The sequence below is a fragment of the Nomascus leucogenys genome, chromosome 22a (assembly GCF_006542625.1).
Source record: "Nomascus leucogenys isolate Asia chromosome 22a, Asia_NLE_v1, whole genome shotgun sequence".
Classification (NCBI taxonomy): domain Eukaryota; kingdom Metazoa; phylum Chordata; class Mammalia; order Primates; family Hylobatidae; genus Nomascus; species Nomascus leucogenys.
In genome coordinates, this window is record NC_044402.1 from 36,167,913 (window position 1) to 36,182,398 (window position 14,486).

General features: G+C 34.5%; 1 pseudogene; it reads left to right on the plus strand.

The window, feature by feature from the left end:
* Window positions 1–13,425: 13,425 nt before the first annotated feature.
* On the plus strand, window positions 13,426–13,943 carry LOC100606980 (annotated as a pseudogene).
* Window positions 13,944–14,486: the final 543 nt, after the last annotated feature.

Consider the following 14,486-nt stretch of genomic DNA (forward strand, 5'->3'; position numbering starts at 1 on the left):
ATTTAATTACTTGCAGTTGATCTAAATAGATTACATTGCTATCTTATAGTATGTCCACTCTCCTCAAAATATTCATTCAGAGAAGATAAGACTGCCCTTCATAGTATTTATTTTATAGTTGGTGAAGCAAAGGAGACTCAAACAAGGGCAAAAATGTACCTTCAGTTCACTTGATTATTAAGGATATGTGTTTACAATTAAAATGCAATATGAAATATCAGCATTCCAAGTACTCCTCTGGGAACGTAATGTCAAATTTATGGGAATTTGATGTTATTTCTTTAATTTGTTTTTTATTTTTTATCTGAGTAATAGTTGCAGATTGTTTAAAGGATCAAATGGTACTAGAAGACTTATGACAAAAATCAACAATTTCTTAATTCCCACTTAAGTTTATCACTCCCCAGAGGCAACCTCTTTCAACTTTTAAAATGAATTCTTTTGATATTATGTCTAAATAAATACTTATATTACTATTTTTTGGTCTTTGACTTCTAAGGATTTTCTATTGGCATACTTACATGGAAAATGAGGCTCTAGATCTCCTTTATATCCCTCCCCAAAACCCCACACACTCACATACACTTCCTAAACCTATATCCTCCCAATATACTTGTATTGTGATTGTCATTTAGGTTACATCAATGTTCCCTATATAAGATTCATAAATATGTAAATGACATTGACAGCTGAGTAATGGCTCACAGAAGAGGGAAATAATTCATGTTTAAATATTAATCTTTCAACAAACTTTATTTTGGTGTCACGTTTACTTGCACTTCCAAAGACACTTAGAGCTCTTTTTTTGAGTGTTCAATAGTATGCCATCAGATTTCTTATCAGCTTTCCTCCTTGTCAAATGAAAATAATGAAACGATCTCTTTTAGATTATTATTATTATTATTATTATTATTATTATTATTATTAAAGACAGGGTCTTGTGTCACCCAGACTGAAGTTCAGTGGCACAATCATATTTCACTCTAGCCTCACACTTCTGGGCTCAAGCAATACTCCAGCCTCAGCCTCCCAAGCAACTAGAACTACAGGTACATGACAGTATGCCTGGCTAATTTTAAAATTATTTTTAGGGATGAAGTCTCACTATGCTTCCCAGGCTAGTCCTGACTTCTTGGCCTCAAGCAGTCTTCCCACCTCACCCTCCCAAAGTGTTGAGAGTACAGGTAGGAGCCACTGTGCCTAGCCCTTTTCTTTGGATTCTAAAGTCATTTGCCCTGTATACATCCGGTTCTAACTTCTTAAAACATTGCATTAATATCTTTAATTAGTTTGCCTTTTTGGGTTTTAGAACTTTTTATAAAATTCTTTGGTATTTCTGAGCAAATAGAGGATTACACGTGACTGACTCACATAATTACTAAAAACAGTGATTGAAGACCCATAGTAACTCACATTTAATATTTTCCTGTTATATTTAATGTGCATTTTTCTTTATAGACAGACAAGTAGCACTATTGGACATATCTGACTATCTAGTTAAATACTGGACATTTCTTTTAATTGGGGTGTATTTTGTGGACAACAACAATTTTTTGAGCCTAAAAATTAAATGAAAATCAAGGATGCTCTTTAATGAGGAAACAATCTACAGTCAGCATACAACCTAAGGGTGCAGAGGAAAGTGGGATGGAATGCTATACAATCTGTAAGATCAATAGAGGAGTGAGTATTCAGAGGTACTGTAAGTGTATGTTTGCAAAAGACCTTATTTTTTTTCTTGATGGCCTTTGGCAGTCTATTCGTTTTGTAACTTCATGAGTTGTCCCTCTATCACTAATTGCTAGAAAGAATTCACCAATGTAATTTTGAACTGCTAGTGAATTTGCCATTATCAAAACTTGATTTTGATTATCTGCCATTTTTTGAACTTAAGCAATTTAAGAGGCCAAAGTCTCTTATTTTGAAAAACAATTTAACAGTAACAAAAGTATGAGATTGCTAAGGGCTCTTCCATTCAGAGGGCTAAATAATTCTCACAGAGATATGTATTGGCATAGTTTTATGACACAATTTAGATCAAAGGTGACTGCATAAATGGAGCATAGGTTTTTACTTACACAGACTTAAGTTTGATATTGCATCCACAGTTGTAAGTACATTGTAAGGCTTATTATGAGTGTCCCCTATGCTCTATCTTGTACTTGCAATCTTACAATTGTCTACAGGACTGATTAAATTCAATATGGATTAAAAACCACACTGTGGATTGGACTTCTGAGAAATTCATAGTTCAGACTGGCAAATTTGCAACACGAAATGCAACATGATATGTTGCATAAATATACACTTGAGTGGGTAGAAGAAGAGGAAAGATGAGATAAAATGCATGAAATGTTTTCCTGAAATCTCAGCACATCCCTTACCTTCCTACACCAAGGAACTGAATGAACAAGAACAGGGAAAACAGGCTGTTTGTTATGACTTTTACCAATAATCTCTCCATGAACTCAGTACTGCCTCTTGTTAACATTGGAGTAAGAGCTAAACACATTACTGAATCCAGCTTCATGTCTTCATCCTTTTGCTAATTACAACATGTCAATGATATCTTTGCTATGGAATTGTAAACTCTAACTTTTTACTTTTTTAGAAAGACTGGAGAAAAGGAATTAGGGAAGAGATTTTTATGAGCTCAGTATATTGTTTAGAATAGAATGGGGGAGAGGTAAAAAATGTGGTGAAGAATATTCTGTTATCTCTGAAAAATGAACAGATAAAAATGAAGAACCTTCTTAAAATGCCTTGTTCTGAGATAATCTGAGCAGTATTGTTTTTAACTTCCCCTCAGTTAAATATGTTTCCATTTTGCTATGTGAAGGGAGCAATTATTTGTTTTGCTGTCACTATTGGCAAAGCAGGAGGTGTAAACATATTTTTCAAATCCTCCAGGAGACTGCCGAGGTCTTCCTCACTCCCAACGAATATTAGTTTAAACTTTGGCGGGCTTCCATTCATGAGCTTGAAAATAGTCCTTCTTCATCTGGAATTCGTAGTGTTGCAACCCTAGCAGGGCCCTAGAAGTAAAGAAAATCGATGTTTGCCACTAATAATATTAAAAAAGTTGAAACTCTACATGATAATGTACATATAATATGCAGACAACGAACCTATCTTTCACAACTGGGGCCTCAGTGCTGGTACAGGAACACACACATGAAACTCCGATTCTTTCTAACGGAGACCACATATGTACAAAAGGGACAATTGTATGTACCAGGATTGGAAAGGAATCTTTTCCTGTCCTATATCCTTGGATATTTCCTGCATGGCTTTTTAACAGGTAAGTATACCTACTTGGACACCTACTTTAACTTTCACTTTGTTAACACCCTTCTACACTTGTTACTCAGAAAGAAGCAAATTAAAAACTTTCGTCTACTGGAAAATGCTACCTAGAAACAAAGAAGTACAAAATATAATCACCCTTAAATAAACTCTTAAATAAATGGCTAATTCCGAAGCTCTGCCTATTCTTGACTATACAATCGACATAACTTTTTATTTAAATATTTCTGAAATTGAGCGGTATTATACAGCAATGGTGCACTTAATGTAACTTTTAAAAATGTTTTGCCAACCTGCTATAATTGAAGAGTTGGAATGTCTTATAATCATTGGCATGTTACAATGAAGAAAAAAATTGTGTAAAGGAATAATCCCCTTGACAATGAATTGTTAAGTGACAGTGGCATTCTTCCTGTACTCACAAGCTTAGGATCAATTAATGTTGGTAATTAATCAATTAACATTGCTAAGCCTGTGACGAATGCCACAAATATTACAAATATTTATTTTGTTGACTTTTTTCTTCTATTTTTTATGTTGAATTATTATCTATAGCATTCAATAACCAAATATATAAGGTTGAGTATTCCTTATTCAAAATGCTTGAGACCAGAAGTGTTTCAAATTTCAATTTTTTCAGATTTTGGAATATTTTCATTATATTTACAGGCTGAGCAGCCCAAATCTGAAATCCCAAATATCCAAAATGTTCCAATGAGCATTTTCTTTGAGCATCAAGTCAATACTCAAAAAGTTTCAAATTTTGGAGCACTTTAGGTTTTGGCTTTTCAGATTTGGAATGTTTAATCTGTATAGAAAAACGTCTTTCTAACTGGTAAGCTTCAGCAACTAATGTGCATGCCTTGAATGAATTACCTGTGTGTCAAAATGTGCACCTAAATTGTCTAAATCTGCATTCATTTATGATATTAGTCCATATAAATAAAATTATAATCTCCTGTAATACAAAAAGCTATGAAATCGTATACGTAAGTGGGAGAAAATGTTAAAATGTAATTATATCTGTTTTATAAAGGACCTAGTATTGCTGACTACATGTAATGGAACCCAAAATCAATTGTTGCATCACCCACAAATAATCAGGTGGCTAAAACAAATAGAAAAAGTATTCCATGTCTCAAGAGATGTTAAAAATATGTGACTGGCAACAAACCAAAAATATATTAATACACAGATACTTGAAGACAGAAATTAGACTGTTTTACAATAAATTACAAATCAATTACATTATTTAACCAGGACAAAATAGCATTCACAAATGGAAATGAAAGGCCATCAAGAAGCAAAGCAGGAATTTGTTTGAAACCGTAGATGGAAGATCACAGTGGATTGGTGATGCAGTTGAGAAACTGTGGCAGGGCCTTGAAATAAATTTTCCTTGGAGGCATTGGAAATATATTGGACTTGCAGTAGAAATGTTAGATCAGGAACTTCATAGGATTGTACTTGGGCTCTAGGAAGATTACTTTGGTAATTAAGCTACTGGAGGAAGGGGGCTGGAAACAAAAGATCTAGTTAAAATATGATTTCAGCAGCTTTACAAGAAGTGATGCCAACAGGAAAAGGAAGATGGCAATGAATGCTAGGGGATTATGAAAATTACTTACTGCATGTGGAGAGCAAGAAAAAGTAGAAATAATATAAAGGTTTTATGCTTGAGTGACCCAGAAGATGGCAAAGAGAATATGAGAGGCGGCAAAGAGAATATGAGAGGCAGCAAAGAAAATGGAAAGGCAAGTATGAGGTGTCAATGGAATGTAGAGCTGGAAATTATATGCAGGATTTGAGAATCAATAGAAAGTCTATAATCAGAAAGATTTGGGTTTAAACATATTTTTACATGTCGTTAGCTCTACTGTGTATTGTATATGTAAGTGGGAGATCCTCTCTGTATTTCATTATTAGTTGAGATGATTTTTTCTTTTTGTTAATCTATGTTATCTTTGATATTATTATCAGTCATTGCTACTATAATAGCTGTGACTAATATGACATTCATAGAGTAGTTGCAGATATTAACTGACAATATATGTCAAAGCATAATAAAATTATCTACTAGTACTTATATTTCAGATATACCTAAGTACTTATAGAGATAGAATGAACATTATCATACTCATTTTAGTTTAAGAAAAAAGGAACATTTTTCATTGAAATCTTTCGTGTACTCATCTGCCATGCCTTAATCTCTATCCTAAATATGGCATTACCCTTACTATTATACCAAAACAATATATAATATTATTTTGCATACAGTTCAACTTTATATACATCATATCATCAGCAGTTTGTCCTTTTTGTGTGACACTTAAGTTTGATAATGCAGCTCTAATTCATTCGTTTTCGCTGCTGCCTATTCTTCTGTTGTGTGAATATGGCAAAAAATTCCACTGTCCTATTAATAAATATTCAAGTGATTTGCCATTATTTATGCCATTACGAACAAAGCCGCAGAGAACAATCTTGCAGATGTCTTCAGGTGCAAATGAGTGAGAGTTTCCCTAGGGTGATGTATTTCAGGATGGAGTTACTGGTTCAGAGTGGATGTAAATCTTCAACTTTAACTAGATATTGCTAAATTGCTTTCCAAATGTTCTGTTATTCACTGGCCATGCATTAAGAATTGCTTTTGTGCCAATGTCTTGCTAACATAAAGTCATCAGACTTCTCAAAAAAAAATCTGTGTGCAGCATGGTATCTAATTCTGATCTTAATTTGCATTTGCATAATTAATAGCAAGCTTGAGCATGCTTTTTATCTGCTTATTGATTACTTTCATTTCATTTTCTTTAAATTGCATTTTAAAATATTTGTTCATTTTTGTTTGGGGTTGTTTATAATTTTCAATCAGTTATTAGAAGACCATCATTGTATATCCTTGTTACTAATCTGATGTCAGTAATGTGCATTATAAATCTGTCATCTCAATATGAAGATTTTGTTTTTAACTTGGTGGTGGTGTTTTATGATGAACAAAAGTTTTAAATTTTGATGGTATTGCATTTATCAATACTTTACTTAGATAATACTCCCAGATCATAAATAATTTCTTCTATGTTTACTTCTATATAAAATGTATTGTTGCTAAGTACTAAATAAGTCACATAATTTGAACATCAAAAACATTTTAAAAAGGGTTTTGCTGTGTATTACCATCTGTCATCCATTTCTCCATATATTCTTTTTCTCTCTGTGCTCCAGGGCATACCCTTATGGTCTACATTACCAGGATTCCTTGTTATCTGACTTCTGATTGAGTTTGTCCAGTGAAAGGCACCAGACAATTGGAGGGCCGAAGGGAAGAGAGATGTGAATGTTGTTTTCCTTTTTCTCTCTACTTTGGCTTTGGGATTCAGTTGCTGCCCCACTACAATCACAGATCTGATCAGGTCATCCTTTCTTCCAGCAGCTCTCACTGAGTCCCTACAAAATTATGTCCTCCGTTTTTCCATCAATGGCAGGGATGATAATGGCTTTCCACTCTTACTAATCTCCAGATTCTCAACATTCCTTGTTAATTTATTCAACTCTACTGATACTTGGCCAAAATCTTAGTTAAAAGTAGATCTTCAGTTAAACCATGATTGACATCTTTCATGACATTACCTTGAACCATGCAAAAATATATTACGAAAACTCTCTTCTGAACTTCAGTCATCCACTTCCCAGTGCCCACTATTAATAATAACGTTTTGTAGGCCGGGCGCGGTGGCTCACGCCTGTAATCCCAGCACTCTGGGAGGCCGAGGCGGGCGGATCACGAGGTCAGGAGATCGAGACCATCCTGGCTAACACAGTGAAACCCCGTCTCTACTAAAAATACAAAAAAATTAGCCGGGCGACGTGGCGAGCGCCTGTAGTCCCAGCTACTCCGGAGGCTGAGGCAGGAGAATGGCGGGAACCCCCGGGGGGCGGAGCCTGCAGTGAGCCGAGACCGCGCCACTGCACTCCAGCCTGGGAGACAGCGAGACTCTGTCTCAAAAAAAAAAAAAAAAAAAAAAAAAAAATAATAACGTTTTGTTAATACTATATACCAGAGACCTTTTTATACCTATAAGGCAATTAAAATATGTGTCCTCACCCTTTCGTTTATCACAAATGGTAGCATACAATAGACACTACTTTTCCACTTGTTTTTGCACTTAATAATATATGAAAATAGGCCAGGCGCAGTGGCTCATGCTTGTAATCCCAGCACTTTGGGAGGCCGAGGGGGGCGGATCACGAGGTCAGGAGATCGAGACCACGGTGAAACTCCGTCTCTACTAAAAATACAAAAAATTAGCTGGGCGTGGTGGCGGGCGCCTGTAGTCCCAGCTACTCGGAGAGGCTGAGGAAGGAGAATAGCGTGAACCCGGGAGGCAGAGCTTGCAGTGAGCCGAGATTGCGCCACTGCACTCCAGCCTGGGCAACAGAGTGAGACTCTGTCTCAAAAAAAAAAAAATGATAATAATAATAATATATGACAATAGTGTCCAATCAGTACATAAGAAGCTTCCTGATGCATAGCACAAGGTTCAGATGCATAGAAATCTATTTTGTGGATATACTTTAATTTATCTGTTTTGCCCTCTAATTACTGATATTTATTTGTTTATAATATCATTCAATTACTAGCAATCGTTCAATAAATAATTTAATATAAATCAACTATTTTTGCAGATTTGCTTAGTCAGAAATTACAAGAATCTGCTTTAATAATTCTGCCTATTAGATACGTTTTCAAAGCATCTTAATTTATCTCTTCAACTATTTTTAGTTAGATCTTTAGAACATGCTTAGCTTATATTCTCTTTCCCAATTTTTAAATTTGAAGTTTTTGGATAAAGATCTTATTTTGCTACTTATTATTTCTGCTAATTCTTTTTTTTTTTTTTTTGAGACAGAGTCTTATTCTGTCACCCAGGCTATAGTGCAATGGCAAGATCTTAGCTCGCTGCAAGCTCTGCCTCCCGTGTTCAAGCTATTCTCCTGCCTCAGCCTCCTGAGTAGCTGGGATTACAGGTGCATGCCACCACACCCAGCTAATTTTTGTGTTTTTAGTAGAGACGGGGTTTCACCATGTTGGTCAGGCTGGTCTCAAACTTCTGACCTCATGATCTGCCTGCCTTGGCCTCCCAAAATGCTGAGATTACAGGCGTGAGCCACTGCGCCTGGCCTCTTTGTGTTAATTCTTAATTGTGGTGGCTTGTCTATTTCTCCTTTTGGAAATTTTCTATAGTGAGTTGAACTGTGGTACGTTTTACATGTGAGAATCTTATGGGTTCTGAATAGAGGTTGAACTCCTTCAGATAATATTTGCATTTGTGTCTTCTAGGCAGCACTAGACAATAACAACTTTTAAGTAAATGTTTTAACATTCTTGGAACATATCAGTAATATAAATACTAAATTTCAATTGTCAGTGGAGAAAGAAAGACCTGCACATGTGAAATCTCTGGAAAGATTTTATTTTCCCAAGATTCAAGGTTAGTAAGATCTGTAAACAGCCTCAAGACACCTGTGGTTTCCGGATCCTCATAACAAAATTGTATTCTATTTCATCACTCTCACCACCTGTAGAATTATCTCATTTTCTTGAGAACACAAAATTTGTGGTTATATTCTCCTTAGCATTTTTTAGGGTGTCTACAGTGGGATAAATTTTTTACTAGATTATCTAGTCAACTGTCTTGCTGGCAATAATGCGATGTTTTGCATGAATAAATGTAGGAAAACGGTTTAGAGAAAGACCAGCATTCAACATATATTTATTTTAGGACAAAAACAATTAGGTCATGTTTTTAGGCAGGATGTAAGATGTCAGACTGAAGAAAAAACAAAAAATGTGAGCAAGTAATATCAATTAAAGGGTCAGCTAGACAGAAAGAGCAGAGCAAGCACATATAAAGGAGCCAAGAAGCACAGGATATCCTAGAGTAAAATGAAAAGTATCTATATTTTCTTGGATTACAAAGCAGAAGTAATATTTAAGATTAGATAAAGATAGTATATCCAGATCTCAGGGAGTTTGGATACGATGCTCAAGACGTCAGAATTCAGTCTGAGTCTGAACAAGGATTGGAAGCTAAACATTGGCATTACTAAGAGCAGGGCCTTCGTAATCTTGTGTGGAGCCTCATTACTGTACTCTTTATTCCTTTTATTCTAAGCTGTGGCCATCCCATACATTTATTTCTTTCTCTAGGACCAGGCTGACTTGAGACAGGGAGTTATTGTGTGACAATATACAATCTTAGGTTGGTCTTGCTATCCACGTGAGCCTGACTACTTGTATTGTTTATGTGTTCTCTTGGCATTAAGAGTGATTTGGAAATGAGTTTATATAGAGAATTCCTCAGCAAACATTCAATAACTTACACAATTAATTTTTACCCTTTTTTGCCTTGTGTCAGGTAAGTGTGCTTCTAAGAGTAGGAAAAAGACTCTAAGGTAACTCATTGAATAAAGGTACAGAAAGATCAGTGGATTTGTTAGACAAATGAGAAGGGAAGAAGTAAGTTAAAGAGACAGAGAGACAAACATTTCGTGGACTGATTCAGTTTGGGACAGGGTAAGCAGTGACCAACTGCTGAGAGTCCCTCATTAAACCATTTAGTCAGAGTAGTTTGGATTGTTGTAGTGGGGGTTATCAGAAGCCGATAAGGGGAGGCGGTTGAAAAGTGTTAAACAAGATAAAATTAATAAGGTTAGTTTTCATTTTAGATGTATTACTCTGAGTTAGTTTTTATTTTTATAATAATTACTGAGAAAGAAACTGCATACCATAAAATTCACCCTTTAAATGTATAATCTAGTGGTTTTTAGGAGATTCACAGATTTGTTTACCCATCTTCACTATCTAATTTCAAAATATTTTTATCATCCTAAAAGAAACTTCATTCCTTGGAGCACTCACTGTTTATTCCTTCCTCTCTCCCACCCTGATAAACTGCTAATCTATTTGTCTTTATGTATTTGCCTTTTTGGGATATGTCATATCACATATTATGATATATGGGATCATGTAATACATGGTTTGTCATGACAGGATTATTTAATTTAGAATAATGTTTTCAGAGCTCACCCATGTTGTAGCATGTATCAGTACTTCATTCGATTTTATAATTGAATACTACTCCATTGTATGACTATACACATTTGTTTATCCATTCATCAGCTGATGGACATTTGTGTTGTTTCCATTTTTTGGCTATTTTGAATAATGCCATTATGAACACTCTTGGACAAGATTTTGTACAGATACATGTTTTCATTTCACTTGGGTACATAACTATGAGTGTATTTGCTGGGTTATATGGTAACTCTAGGTTTAACATTTTGAGGAACTTCCAAACTTTTTTCAAAGTGACTATACCATTTTCTATTCCCATCAACAGTGTATGAGGGATACTATTTCCTCTGCAGGCATGATATTCTTTGTTATGGTCTATCTTTTCTGAAATTTTACCCATTCTAATGGGTGGGAAGTGGCTTCTCATCGTGGTTTTGACATGAATTTCCCATGCGATAAATGGAGTTGAACACCTTTTATGGATTTGTTGGATACTTCTATATTCTCTATGGAAAAATGTCAAGTCCTTTTGTATGTTTTAATTGGGTTAATTTGTGCTTTTATTGTTCAAACATAAGATTTATTTATGTATTCTGAATATAACTGTCATGTGTTTTCATTTTCTTGATTGTGTCCTTTGACGAACACAGCTTTTTAATTTTTATAAAGCCCAGTGTATTCATATTTTTATCACTTATTCTTTTGTTATCACCTACAAAAAACTATATCAAAGGTCACAAAGATTTTACCCTATGTTTTCTTCTAAGAGTTTTATAGTTTTAAGTCTTAAATGTAGACCATTTATTCATTTGAATTTAGTTTTGTATACAGAATGAGGTAAACAGGTATAACTTCATTATTTGGCATGTGAATATCCAATTGTTCCAGTATCATTTGTTGAAGAGCCCATGATTTCCCCCATTAAGTTGTCATAGAACCCTTGTTAAAAATCAATTGGCCATAATGTATGGGTTTTTTGGGGGGATCTCAATTAGATTTTATTGTTCTGTATGTCTATCCTTATGTTTGTACCGCACTGTTTTGATCACCGCAGCTTTGTAGTAAGTTTTGAAATCAGAAAATGTGAGTCCTCCGACTTTGATCTTTTTCAAGATGGATTTGGCTATAGTATTAGCATGTCAATTTCTGTAATGGCAAATAATTGGGGTTTTATAAGGACTGCAATAAATTTGTAAATCAATCTAGGGTATATTGCTATCTGAATGATAATAAATCCCCCAATTTATGACCTTATGATATATTCCCATTTAATTAGGTCTTCATTAACTTATTTCAATAATATTTTATAGTTTTGATTGTACAGGTATTACACTTCTGTTGTTAAATATATTCCTTGTTATTGTTTGGGAGTTATTATAAATGGAATTGTTTTATGAGACTGCTCATTGCCAGTGTATAGAAATACAATGAATTTTCTATATTGATCTTATATCTTGGCGCCTTGACAAGCTAATTTATTTGTTCTAAAAGATTTTTGTTTGTTTTTGTGGATTACCCTGGATTTTCAATATACAGTCATCCCTCTGTATTCAGAGCTTCCACTTTCATGGATTCGACTAACAACTATCAAAAATTGAATTATTGCTGAGAAAAAGATACAATAAAAATACCAATTAAAATATAGAATAACTATTTACATAATATTTGCATACTACTCAGTATTATAAGTAATCTAGAGATGATTTAAAGTGTGAGGGAGAATGTAGATCATATGCAATTACTATGTTATTTTATATAATGCACTTGAGCATGTGCCAATTTTGGTATCCACAGTGTTCTTAGAACCAATTCTCCAGGGATACAGAGGGACAACCATACAAATCATGCCATTCATGACACAAAAATAGTAATAGTTTTACTTTTTCTTCACAATTTTCATTCTGTTTATTTCTTCTTGACTGTCCTCACTAGAACCCCAATACAATGTTAAATGTAAGTGTCAAGGGTAGGGATCCTTTTCTCGTTCCTTGTCTTAGGGGGAAAGTATTTGTTCTTTCATATTAAACATGATGTTAAGTTATAAATGCCTTTATAAGATTGAGGAAACTGTATTCTATTTCTAGTATTATCAGGTGTTTTTAATCATGAATGAGTATTGGATTTTGTCAAATGCCTTCCGTGCATCAATTGAGATGACCATTGTTTTTCCCTTTATTGCATTAATATGAAGTACATTGACTGACTTTCATATGTTAAACCAGTGCATCATTCCTGGGTTATACCCCATTTGGTCATGGTGTCTAATCTTTTTATATGTTGTTGGATTCAGTTTGCTTATATTTTGTTGAGGACTTCTATAGGTACATTCATAAGGGATATTAGTTTGTAATTTTATTTTCTTATGATGCTTCTGTCTGATTTTATCTTCAGGGTAATACTGATACCATATTGTGAATTGTTTGAGATTTGAAGAATGGATTAAAGAGAAAATGATAGTGCCCGTAGACCAATGAAGGGACTGTTGCAATAACTCAGGTAGATATGCTTTAAAGTACTAATAATTAGAACAGAAATGTGTAAAGAAAAAGCCAATATTTAATATAAAGATTTTTTTAAAAAACTGAATTTCTTCCTGCTATTCAAGGGAGAGCTGTGCATGTAGGGATATAGTACCTCTGAACCAAACAAATTGTTGATTTTATACAGAAGCAAAGTGAAACAAAGGAAATAATATTAAATGCTCAGAAATTGGCAGACTTCCAAAAGTGAGGGTGTGTGGAGCATGGCTATTGGTAATTGGCTGCTACTAATTGACTGGCCTTCAGAAGCATAGTTACTAATATGAAGTTGTAATTGATCAGTCGGCATGGATTCAAATTTATTGGCATGAGTTTAAAAGTTATTCTGGTGATTACCTAATATTATGGACAAAAAAGAATAGGAATGTTTTATTCTTGGAGATAAATGAGCAAATAAAAAGTGAATTCAGGGCATATGCTGATTTAATGGGGTGGTAAAGAAGAGGAATATGTTAAGCATGTGATTCAGGTTTCCGGCTTGTATGACTTAATGTGAGATCTGTCATGTTAAGAATCTCTCTCTTTTGTTCTTCCTTTTTTGATTTGCCATCTACAGTGCAACTGCCACCAAAATGTAAAATTTTCATAAAAATCCTTACAGGGAAGACCTGTAAGGTTGAACCCTCCAATACAATAGAAAATGTAAAGGCCAAGATCTAGCATGAGGAAGGAATTCCTCCTGATCAGCCAAGACTGATCTTTACTGGTAAGCAACTGGAAACTGGGGGGACTTTGACTAGGACGTTAGAAATAAGTCCGCTCTTCATCTTGTGCTGAGACTTCCTGGTGGTGCGAAGAAAAGGAAGAAGCCTTGTACCACTTCCAAGTAGAATAAGCAAAAGAGAAAGGTTAGGCTGGCTGTCCTAAAATAGTATAAGGTAGATAAGAATGGCAAAATTAATCACTTTCAATGCCCTTCAGATGAATGCAGTACTGAAGTTTTCATGGCCAGTCACTTTAATAGACATTATTGTGGCAAGTGTGGCCTGACTCACTGCTTCAGCAAACCAGAAGACAAGTAATTGTGTATGAGTTAATAAAAAGTGTGAACTTAAAAAAACACAAAATCTATCTCCTTGTTGACTGATGTACTCCTAGTTCCTTGGAAAATAGCTGAACTATACTAGGCACTTTATAAATATTTTTAATTAAAATATTTCCATTAACATAGGAAACATTAATGAAAGTATGAAATGCCAGACATGTTTAATTTCAAATCTCTGCAAGATATCAAAAGAAGGTGCATTATAGTAAACTGGAATAGTTAGTACAGATATTTATTTTGACAAGATTTTGTGGGCACCAGTATATAGATGATTTTTGAAAATGTAAGTCACATAAAAGTTCCCATGGACCTTAGGAGAAGAAAAGACAGCTAGGACAGACATCTGACAAACCCAAACATTTGAAGAACCAGGAAGCAATAGAATCTGATAAGAACACTGATAAGAAAATATCTAAAATAAGCAGAAAGAAAATAATGAGAGAATTGTGAAAGCTAAGTGAAGTTGTTTTGTTTATTTGTTCCCTCTCTTTTTCCCCCCTCCTGAAGAAAGAAGTGGTTA